The following is a 12,029-nucleotide window of genomic DNA, read 5'->3' on the forward strand; positions in this document are numbered from 1 at the left end:
CCTTGCTCAGTGCACTAAAGTCTGAAACTCTCTTCTCAAACTTCTTATGTATGTTCGGATAAAGCAGTTCATTCTCCTGGACACTTTTGTCAGTATAAGTGCATCCTTCTCACTCTCCTGGACAATACCGATTTGAATCCATCTTCAATTGTTTCAGAATTTGAACTAATCCTAAAATCAAAAAGTTGTGCCAGGCCAAGGCTAATAGGGCACTGTCTCGGATTTTAAACTAACCCTAAATGTATTTGAACTCCTATAATTTGGAGTGCAGATCATAAAGATTCAGTGAACTCCCCTTCTCCTAAAACAGTTACCTGCTACTCATTTAACATGTCCTAAATGTTTTTGGACTCTCATAATTTGGAGTGCAAATCATAAAAATTCAGTGAACTCCCCTTCTCCTAAAACAATTAACATGTTACTCATTTAACATGTCATATGCACTCAAATCCTAGATACTCAGATGTAGTCTACTCCGTATATTCTTTGCCTGATCATTTGAGGAGTATCATTTGAGAAGTATCATTTCATACCTGCTGCCAGAAGATATTGTTTCTTGAAACTCCTTCAAGAAGCAACGACAACCTTGATGAGAAATTTGCCTAATATCCAACTTGCTATACCGAGATAAATAATATGATTCCATTCCAGGAACATAACCGCATTGACATTTTTTAGCATTCAATAGCTCCAGTAGGTCGACGGCTCATCTGGTTGTAGTGAAGATCCTGCAAAACCATGAGAAAAAAATAAATCTATATTCTCTCAACCCGCTCTGCTTCCCAACAAGTAGTAACACAAGTTAAAATATCTGAATTCTCTATGCTCTTTCATGCAACAAACACAAGCAAGCAAAATAGCATCAGACGATAATTAATAGAGCTCCCACAATGAGAACAGGTACAAGAATTGGCACTTGCTCTGCTGAGTGGGACTAAGTGCATAGCAATCAAGAGGCCGAAACAAAGAACATGCATTATTAGTGGAACGCGTGGAATTTCTTATCTGAATCATGCCTTAAGAGCTGCCCGATTAAAAAGACTGACATGCCGGCCTTCTCAAGAGGCAGGTCGCTGCCCATGCCGTGCTTCTTCATATAACGATCACCATGCACAGCAATTTTTCATATTCCTCGAGAAATAAGAACATACCAATTTGGCAGCATTTACTAAATCATATCAGTACTCCACATAAATCAGAAAATTGAATGAAAATATTTAGGGTCTTCTTGTTTACACCTGTAGGGAGGCAATATTTCTAAGCACATGTTTGATACCAAAAGAATCAGTGAAACTTTGCAAAATCAAAAAAATCATGAAATCAAAACAACATAAATTAATTAAATGAGTAGCAGGGGTTGCTACGGCCGAACAAAGTTAAATTCAGATAAACAAATTGTAAATTGGTCTTTTAAAGTGCAAAAAATAATCAAAAGTCAGGGGTGAACGGTAGCAAGAAAAAATTTAAATTCAGATAAACAAATAGTAAATTGGTCTCTGAAAGTTGCAAAAAATAATCAAAAACTCATGGGTAAATGGTAACAACAGACGGTTTGGTAATATCTTCCCTCAAATGTTGTAGATAAATAAATGATTGCACATTGCTCGCCGTAAGAATAAATTTAACAATCAGGACCGAACACTCCCAATTGACTTTTATGTAAAAAATAGTACACACATTGTTTCATGATGACATGTGCACATGGATGAAATACTCACCCTTAATGATGTTCAGTGTATTTTTTAAATATGTAACATTATCCCTCGCGAATTATTTATATTTGGATAAAGAGGTAGTAACTTGTTTAGATTACATTTTATAGATAGTTCAAAGGTGAGTTGGACCTAAAATAGCATTGTCTTAAGATTTCTGTATGCCATATACAAATTTGAGTGATTTTAGAGCTTTGAGCACAACAAGTATATATATCTACTTCTGGGTGATGATTTCTAAAGACACGTCCTATCATGTAAAAGAAAATTTACTAATGATGACAGTTAAAACTCTGCCATAAGGTTGTGTACAAAACAATCAATCTTTTTCTATGAAAAAAGATAAACTTTTGACTAAAATATTATTGTCGTAGATTGCTCAAATTTATAGCAGGTAACTACATAAATATCATTTCAAATTATACACACCGCACTAACCAATAATTCAATTTAATGACACTATACTATAGGCAAATGCACTGCTTCAAACAGCAATTAGAACAAGCTGTGTGATACACCCTATATGGGACACAACGGGCGGTCCGCTAGCCCATGGTGCCCAGCCGGTCATACATCAGGCAGCACTCAGGCAGTGCCGCAACACAGCAGCTAGCCAAGCAGGCTCTACACGACAGTCTAATTTGCATCAGTTCTAGGCATTGCAAATAATACACTAACATAAAAGAATTACAATTTCTAATAACTGCACTATAGCAATTTCAGTGTTTCACCAAGCACCAAGACAGAGAAACCAATCCATAAACTATGAGTACAGATGTGAACTGAGGCACTGCATAGTAGCATCATCGTCGTTGTTGCACATCTGAATAACACATTGTCACACTCAAACACGCAGCGGAAGCAGTTTGGGAACAGATCAGTAGAGATAGAAAAATTAAGAATAGAGTACCGACCTTGTAGCTAGTTCCTCCTCCTCCTCTCTACCCTGGCCTGCTGAGTGTTGAACTTGCCTGTTCGATTGGTTGTGGCGGCGTCGGCAGTGCGTACCGTATGTAGGGATTGAGATTCGAAGAAGGGGAACACCCGGAACGGGGATGAAAAAGGAGTGCAAGGACGGAGATGTGTGCTGGCCTGCCGGGAAAGGGAGGGCTTCTGGTACACCACCTGCAGGCCGACCCGCCGCCTGCTGGAAAGAAGCCCCCATCGCTGCGAATTTCGATCGCCTCTGTCCCAATCCCCATCTCGCTCTCCGGCAGCTCGGCCTCACAGATTGGAGAACGGAGTCGAGCGTAGCCGCTTAGTCCCTGATGTCGACATGACCGAGCGGGTGGGCTAGAGGAGGTGAAGAGGGTAGTATTGTGAGCTCCAAGCTCGGCAGTGGTCGCGGCGAGGCGGAGCCTAGCGTCCATCGGGGCTCTTCTCCCTTCTCCGTCTGCATCCTAGAGCCCGACGCGGTCACTCCCGTCCGCCGTGGTGCTTTGGCGTACTTTCAGGAGGCGGCTTGGAAGGCAGCAGCCAGCAGCGGCGGAGCCAAACCCTAGGAAGCGGCAGCGCTGATTCGTGAGAGAGCCAAGGAAATGTACTTGTTGGGCCTGGCCCATTTGGGCGTGACGGATGCGCGACGAACGAGTGCGACGACGAAGGTAGTGAGAGGTGGGACGACGAAACGTATTGTGATTCAGGCAGTATCAGCGAATCCAGCTTGGACTTCTTGTTAGCAGAGATATGCAGATATTGAAGAAAAACACCCGCGTTGATAGTTCTCTTATTTGTCACCCATGTGTTGCTACGGTTTAAATTTTATAAAATAACTTTTTAACCATGAGAAATTTGTCTACCAGATAGACAGATGATGTAGGCGATCTTTTGCATGTCTTTATCAATATCTTTCCTACTAATTCCTATATAGCCAACTAATGAAATATAAACAAATATAAGGTAGAACTGTTCTTGAAGTTCACTGGCAAATCCCACTTTGATTGAAACACATGCCTGTAAGTACAAAAACATTTCTCTAGATTATAACATTAACATTTTCTTGTACGTAGTAGATCATCAACTTGTAATCTTGCGTTATCAAATTCTGGGCAAATGATAAAGCAAATATAAAATCAATGAATCAGGATACGTGAATTATTCAAAAGCGTTGTAGTCCCTCCGTCCCACGAAACATGTTGGAGATCTGTCTAAATTTAGATGTATCTAGAGTTCTAGACACTAAATAGTAGCTAGATACATCTAAATTTTAATAAATCTCGGACATATTCTATGTGACAAAGGCAGTAATATAAACCAGTAAGAGACTCGGTCGGTGGCCCGGTTTGCCAAGACCTCGGTGCATGTTTGCTTTGTTATGCATGCACTCGTGGCCTGTTTAGGCTGTCTTGCACGTGCAAATATGGAGTGGGTCATTGGGTCTCAAGTCTGAACCATATGCATGTATGTGTCGCTTGCTTCACGAGATGGACAAGAATCAAATTTGGTTGCCTAATTAAATCAGACCAGTTGTACATAGAAATAGATGTCCAAGCGCCATCTCCACGGAAGACGCATCCAGTCAATTCAGCAAATCGAAACAGGAACATCCCTCTGTCCAGTAAAATGAAGTGGGCAAGCTCATATTATAGGCAAAGCCAAACTGATCGATCCCATATTTCCATCTCTGTAAGGGAGTTGAACGCAACATTGTCGTTGCTCTTAATATACAAACGAAAACGATTGTATTGAGCACGAAGCTAGCCGAGCAAAGGCAAATAGCGAGCAGCTCGCGCGTATACCTGCACCGAACAAGATCTTTCTCGGCTGGAGGCCAAGCCAGCGACTCCAGAGTACGGGTACTTGAGCAGGTAGTCGTGCCGGCCGGCAAAACTCGATGGTGATGAGGGGCACCTCGTCGTCCATCTGCTTTTAAGTTCATGAACGTGACTAACATGTCCTCCTCCGTGAGACTCTCATGGCTGGAGCTGGGCAGGATTAGGGATTTAGGGCATCGCGGCCAGCGTCTCCTACCTCGCTGCCGTAGCTGGAGGCCAGGGGAGGCGCGCGGTGCGGCGGGAGAAGGGCACGTATAGTTTCTGGTCGATCTTGTCTCATGGATCTCGTATCATGGATTCCATCTCGTCGATCTCGCCTCATGGATCTCGTCTCATCGTTCTCGTGATCTGTGTGTATATATTGGGAACCATTGGATAGGAGCTAGAAATCGAGTCCACCACACAGCCTAAACCGGATCGACCTGGTCACCTTGAGTTATTTGCTTCGACGAAAGGAAAGGGCAGGCGACGTATGAAGGAACTCCAAATCATGTTGCGTCACTGATGATTTGTGCTGGCGGAGCAGGCCCAACAGCTGGAGGCCCAAATTGCGTACGTGAACAAAACGAACCAACCAAGACATACTACGACTACGATACGAAGCCATCGGTCAGGCGAAACGGACGGACGAAACGGACCAAACGGACCGAACCACGGAAACGCTTTTACTTTTATTATTAGGTATAGATATAGATTTGCACGACCGAGTCGAACGACATAAGTAGTCATTTACTTGGGTATGTAAAGAAGCATGAGGAGAACCGGCTAGTTTAGCCGCGTCCAAGGCATAATATACTCCATGCTATAAGCTTAGAACGCGTGCTTCCAATGGACCATTTCAATCTTGTGCCGGTCCTTCTTCATTGACTCGCTCAATCAAGTCAGGCTTACGATGGATTGCTCTCTCCATCTCTCTCCCTCTATATATATATATATATCCATGCAGTCTACAAACAGAGCAAAAAACCATCCGCGCTGCATTCCTTCTATAAATGTTGAAACACTACTCGGCCAACCAGGCCATCTGAGAGGGGCAAATCAATCTGGATCGTTGGTTTTGCCCAGCCACATCCCACTTTTCACTACAGCCGTTCGATCGGTAATTTTTTTCCTTACTCGCTCAGCTTCCCATGGAGTCCATGACGCATGGGACCAGCTACATACGAGGCCCGACGGTCGAGACAGCCACGTGTGCTCGTTCGCGTCGCCTTCGGTCTCCAGCCGCGGAGGATGGTGAAAACCTAGATCGCGAGTCCCCGATTCACTCCCCAATCCCCGTCCGTCCTCTCCTCTGCAACCCTCGTCTCTCCTCCTCCCTAACCGTGGCGGCGCGCCCGTTCCTCCGGTTTTCTGCAAGAGCACGTCGCGGAGGCGGCCGGCAGCGCGGGCCGGGGAGCAGCCCGCGGGGCGCTGGAGCGCCGGCAGGCGACGGTCACAGCCGGTCACGTGCGTCGTCGTGCGATGTGGAGGTGGGCGGGCGCCGCCTCGGGTCGACGCCGCCGTCGCGGCTCCTCCACACCATGGCCGACGTATGCTCGGCGGCGGCCTCCGACGAAACCCTAGCCGCCGTCTTCGCCCAGCCTCAAGCCTCACACTACCGCCCTCCTCGACGTCCTCCGCAGCCGCGGCCCCGCCTCCAACTCCGCCGCCGCCACCTCCCTCCGTGCCATGGCCGCCCTCCTCCGCTCCGCCGCCGCCCCTGCCTTGCAGCTCTGCTTCGAGTAGTATACATCTCCCCTCCCCCTCTGCCGCTTGATGACTAGAGATGGTAATTTTGTGTGTGCGCGTGCTTCTCTGGTTCGTGATCTAATCTTGATTCCATGTGCTTTTCTCTAGATATACGGTGTTTCCATTGCTCATGCTCCTGGATGCAGCGGTCGTTGCAGCGGAAGGAAGGCAAGGCAGCCGGGCGTGGCGTCGGGGAGTCTGACATCACTGATGCCGTTGCTGAAGGCGGGCTCGCCTGCCTTGAGGTTCTCCTCTCCAAATGCCGCCTCACCTCAGTCAATCAGGTGATTAATTCCGCTAACTTGATTGTGCAGTGTAGTCTGGTCTCTAGGATCCTAACTAGAACCTGCGAAGTAGCTTCCTACTAAGACTTTGTTTTGGAAATTTTATTTTCGAACAACCATGGACCGTATAAAAGAGCAAACTATATTTCCCCTTTAAGCACATGTTGGGTACATCGTGTGGGTTCTTTGTTGTTGTTGAATCCACCCAGTTTTCCACATATTTTCATATATTTTTGTTTGCTGTGCTAGATGGCTACGTTACTGAAGAAGTTGACTCCTGGGGCAATGCTTTCGCCCACCGAGGCTTCAGAGGAATTCCGCCTAGGCATCATTAGATGTTTCAGATCCATGATTCTGCAGTTACAATCATGCTCGGATAAGTCCTGTTCGTGTAAGCAAGCAATCGTGTTGCCTACAACCCCCACCATTATACGTTTGGAAGTTTGTAGTGTGGCTCACCAAAAGCACTCTGCGAAACAAGACGAGTGCCTGCTTGCATTCCTGCAATCTCAATATGCTTCAGTTACTGTGGGACACTGGCTTTCACTTCTTCTTCAAGTATAGTATTTGTTCCTGAATTTGCGAATGGAACTTCTCTTTTCTACTGTCACTTGTTCTTTTGTTGATACAAGTACCTTTGCTATCCAGTTATTATATTATTTGTGCACACACGTTCGTAAGAATCATGTGCTCGTAAGATGGTGCTCTAATTTGGTATGTTTTCATATGGAAGTCATCAGATATTGAGGCAGCAAGAGGTCACCGAGGCAGTGGAGGTCTTAGAAAGGAGTCATTGCTTGCATTGCGCATTCTTATTGCCAAGGTGAGATCTTCTGTGTTGCATCAGCAGTTTGCTAAATGAGAAATTTCTAATGTGTTCAGTCAGAAATGAGGGTCTACAGATGTGCGATTTTGCAGCTGATGATTAGCGGGTGCACAAATTTTGGCACATAGGAGGAGGGAGTGTGAGCTGAGGAGTATGTCCATGGCGCCCTTCTTTTGGTCAATTTCAAGGCTGAGATTGAATGGGCTTTTTGATGCCTTCTTTTGGTTAGTATCACCCTGTTATTTTGGACAATTGTATATGCTTAGTGAAATATGCTTGCAAGGTGTTGGATGAAAAGGCAAGTGGCCTGCAACTATTCATCGTGGCAGTGGTTGGTGCTCTCGCCCCGGCAAGGTAGGCAATCAACGCCGGCCCTTCTCCTCTCTATTTTTTGATTTTTAGAAGTGGTTTTGTTCTTTCTCTTGTATCACAGGATGTGATCCTGGCTAAAGAGGTGACGAAACTGCCTTTTGGTTTCCCCACCACATGTTTGTTGTAATGTCTGACTCGAATTGAAATTTCTTTTGTACATGTAGGTGGCGTCATGTCATCTTCTCTACAAGGTTGTTCAATCGCTTTTCTCACACTATATGTGATGTGTAGATCAAGTGCTCATCATGCGCTACAGCCGGGAAGGAAGGCCGCAAGGTGAGTTGATGTGCTCTTTTGATCTTCATCATAGCTGAGCATATGCTCAACACCGCTCGTTTGATTTAATTTCCTCTCTTTGTTTTAGCAATTGAAGCAGGTCTTGGTGAACCAATTGGAGGTGTCATTTGAGTTCTACAAGATCACCTCGCTCGATCACCTCGCTCTTAGACACAATTGTTTTATTTCTTTGTTGAATTTCTTCTATAGCAATTATGATGCTTTTAGTTATGCTCATTATTTGTGTATATTCGAACATCTGCCACCGGTGCACATCATGTGTACTGACAAGATCTTGGCTGGATTGAACATTGTTGAAGGTGGAATTCTACTAGGATAAAAGTCAGTGGAGTAAGAGAGGGATACAAGTTGCAGTTTTTGTGATAGTCATGGGAACCTGGGACATGTTCGCTTAAACTCGTTTCAGCTGCAGCTTTCTTTGGTATTTGCTGACCTACTTCCAGTATATGATAGTCGATTGATTTAATGGTTATGGTTAAGATGAGAAATTTATTTGATATAGGATGTGTGCTCTCTAGAGGGCAATATGGTTTTCTGGGAATGGTACTTTTAGTATGTAGGCTGATCAACCCTGCACGAGTGACGCTCTTTCTCTTTTGGTATGATTCACTAATGCATTTGTATTTATTGACTTGTATAGCTACAACACACGCCCCAATTGTTGGAGTATGCAAGGAAAGGCTCGTTTTTTTTTCGATAAAGGAGCAAAGCTCCGTACTCGCATCAATAGATGCACATGGCTTCTATTTTCTAATGCCTCATTTGTTTTGTTTCGTGGACTGAAAACTGGATGCAGATGGGTGTACAGGTCCTTGTATCTGATCCACGAGAACTGCAGAAGATATATAGGAGGTTGTTCATTTTCTCGATATTATACTGATTTTTTTGTGATCTCCCAAAGGAATTTGCAATGCGTGTGCTCTATTGTCATGCTCGGTATAATACTGATTCTTGTGATGGATCCTTTGCAATCAGTTTATTTTCTATTTAATGGTGTCCAGTAGTGTACCTAAATGTTAATATCTTGCTTTTCGTACAGAATCTGAATAACAAAGGAGCGAATTGAGAAAGTTCTCAAGGCCGGTGCTAATGTTGTATTTACCACTTGGGGTGTACCCAGCACCTCCAGGTGAGCTTCATCCAGCCTTCTCATCCACACCCCATCTTCCCATCATGTCCTGCGACTTTTCATTCTTTCCCTGAAATTTTTAGTGGATGTCTTATGCTTCAGATTGATTTAGTTCTAATCTGTTTATTTTATATGCGATCACAATATCTATGATTAGTATTTCATTTCTCGGTTGATATCTCAATGTGCCTTACGAGAATCAGTACACGTGTGATGTGCCTTTCCTCTTGCTAAGAATACATGCTTAGTTTCATTCTTATTAGGTCCGATTTCACTGCTGATAAGAACAGATGCAAAGTGTCCTCTTTCTCATGTTTCTTCTTGCTGTTGTGAACAGATGCTTAGTCACTAAAAGACGAGGAAATGGATCCTCGATGTTTTTGCGAAGCAGATTTTGTCAGCTGTGGCATGTTCGCCAGCTGCGGCATTAATAAGTCCTACAACATTTGGGTACATTTGTTTGTTAGGAATTACGTAATTAGCTAGCTTTGGTCCAGGAAAATATTAGGAAATATCATGTTGTCTTGGTCTGATATGCTTTGTGAATATTTTAGTTTTAGTAAATGATATCCGGATGATGTTTGGTTCCGGCTAGGTGATGGAGAATCACTCGTCGAAGGTGATATTGCATGCTCGAAGGTGATATTGCAGGCACCATCATGGCCACATCGAAGGTCCTAAGCTCTAGGTGAGTTTTTTTATTTCTTCATCTCTAGGGAATGAATCATCTCCTGCCTTAGTTTATTAATAGGACTATATTTGTGTGACATTGCAGTGGCGCATTGGTAATTGATAGTGCTTTGCCTTTTCATACACATAGCTATTTTTATTTGTTCATCGTGGTGAGCCTGAAGGGCATGAATCAACATGAAAATTTCTTGAAATAAAAATAATTACTAGGAGGGAGGGTGAGCGTAAAGAAGCATTTATACTCTTTAACATCGATATTGCTTCATATTGTCAATTTCGGCATTTGATGCATAGCTGGAAAATTACTCGCTCACTTTTAATCAAGATATCGAAATGACAAGTGATCATAGGTTTCCGGACTTTGTTGTTTCTATTTATTTTTCCGACATGCTTTCCTACAATCTGAATATATTAGTTTTTGTGGCCCCTTGTATTGAGATAATCAGAGATATACATCCATGACCTCAGTAATGCTAAAATATGCATGAATGCAAAATTTTGTGTTGAATGAGTAGGTTCTTTAGGAGGGTTAGGAACTAGCAACTAAAGGGAATGCAATAGACCTTTCCCCATCATGCATGTTACAACAGAGCATATCCATTCTCTACTCTGCTATATGTTGTGCGCCCTTGGCCACATTTGAGAATATAGGAATATATCATTCATACCTCCATGGAGCTTTTGATCTAATGGCATACATGATCAACAATCATTTTTTTATTCCTGATTGTGCTTCACAACTGTGAGAGACGTCATATGTACTTGAAATTTATTGTTTTGTCTCAGTTTTTTTTCATGCAACTGACATATCCATTTGTTAGTTATTCTTTTGATTCCTCTTGTTTGATGAGGTCAAATGATTTTTTGTGGCTTACAATGGCTTGTGATGGTTTGTCCTCTTCGCAGGTTAGAAGAACACAAATAACTCTACATTGCAAGATAAGATGGAACAACAAGCTGGGTTTTTTTTTTCCGTCGCTGAACAGCCACCATGTTGCAGGTTAATTTCAGCTAACACTGCATCACCATGATATTTTTCTTTAAGTATCTTATTTGACACTACAGTCAGCATTTTCAGAATTAGATTGTTTAAATAGTCAATAGCTTAGAGGCAATGGAAGAAACATATAGCGAACACCGAACAGCTCACATTTCTAGCCTTGAGAGTGTTCACATCATGGATTGTCTAAAGTTGACAAGTCTATTTTTTAGATTCACATTGACAAGCCTATCGAAAGCAGCAAAGCTAACTATATTCCAAATTAAAAAAAAGTCCAGATAGCAACATGTACACTTAATTAATTAGCCTCTTTATCATTGGATCTCAAAGAGACAAACAAATGAAATTAGCTAACAATTTGATCATTTTTGGTGCATTGCAGGTTTGCGAAAAGAACATTGCATTATGTGCAATCAGGGATTTTGTATATAAAATCCTTCTTGTCGCCTCTTTGATTTTGTGTGCAATCACGGATTTGGTTATAGTACTTGGTTGGCACGTCAATTTGTTTGATCTTACACATCAAATTGGTGTTTGGTGGTTGATCCAAATGCTAAATCAGAGGCGCAGTTTTGGGATTAGGCAATTGTATATATATAGTTATTTAATGTGTATTGTTGATGTTATCTTACTAATAAAAGATTACTATCCATGATTATTATAGATTAATTATGAGGACTTGGTGCTCCACTATCTCATTCCCTCACTCAGGTGAATGGCCAGTAGATGTCAGCGAGATGTTTTGCGTCAGTGCACGATGAGGAGATGGTGGGGCCTTCTGGCATTCTTGCAGCAATGGCTCACCTTGCAGTGCGGTATCCTCGGCCAGAGTTTGGTGATCTTGCCAGCAACCTTGCCATCTTGAACTTTTCCCTAGGTATACCATCTCCCTCCTGTCTCTTCTTAGTTGGGCAGCCTATGGAATTTGTGATTTAAATAGGTTGTGTGGTGTTCTCAGTGTTTATTGTTCAGATTATTGTTTGATGGTTGGCACGGATGCAAAAGGTGCAAATTTGGATTGAATGATGCCTTTCTTACTAAAAAGAAGAGCTCATGTTCTCTGTTAAAAGTATTAATCTTACTGAAACATTTGAAATATATTGGGAACAATAATTTTAAAGCTTGACCTTCTTTTGTTATCATGGTGCGAGATGCCTTATCTCCATTGTTTCCAAGTGTTGGACAATAATTGTACTCGCCCCTTCATACAATGGAGC

The 12,029-nt window shown here is 42.8% G+C and overlaps 1 long non-coding RNA gene and 1 pseudogene across 1 annotated transcript; one reads left to right on the top strand and one right to left on the bottom strand.

Annotated features, from left to right (window-relative positions):
• Nucleotides 1-54: 54 nt before the first annotated feature.
• On the bottom strand, nt 55-3,110 carry LOC124682939. The gene is made up of 3 exons (XR_006996503.1): nt 2,627-3,110; nt 534-728; nt 55-117 (listed from the first exon to the last, which is right to left on the bottom strand). It is a non-coding gene; the product is annotated as an uncharacterized LOC124682939 (long non-coding RNA).
• A 2,896-nt stretch (nt 3,111-6,006) lies between these two features.
• Nucleotides 6,007-8,104, top strand: LOC124654176 (annotated as a pseudogene).
• The last annotated feature ends 3,925 nt before the right edge of the window (nt 8,105-12,029 follow it).

Source organism: Lolium rigidum, chromosome 1 (assembly GCF_022539505.1).
Source record: "Lolium rigidum isolate FL_2022 chromosome 1, APGP_CSIRO_Lrig_0.1, whole genome shotgun sequence".
NCBI classification, from domain to species: domain Eukaryota; kingdom Viridiplantae; phylum Streptophyta; class Magnoliopsida; order Poales; family Poaceae; genus Lolium; species Lolium rigidum.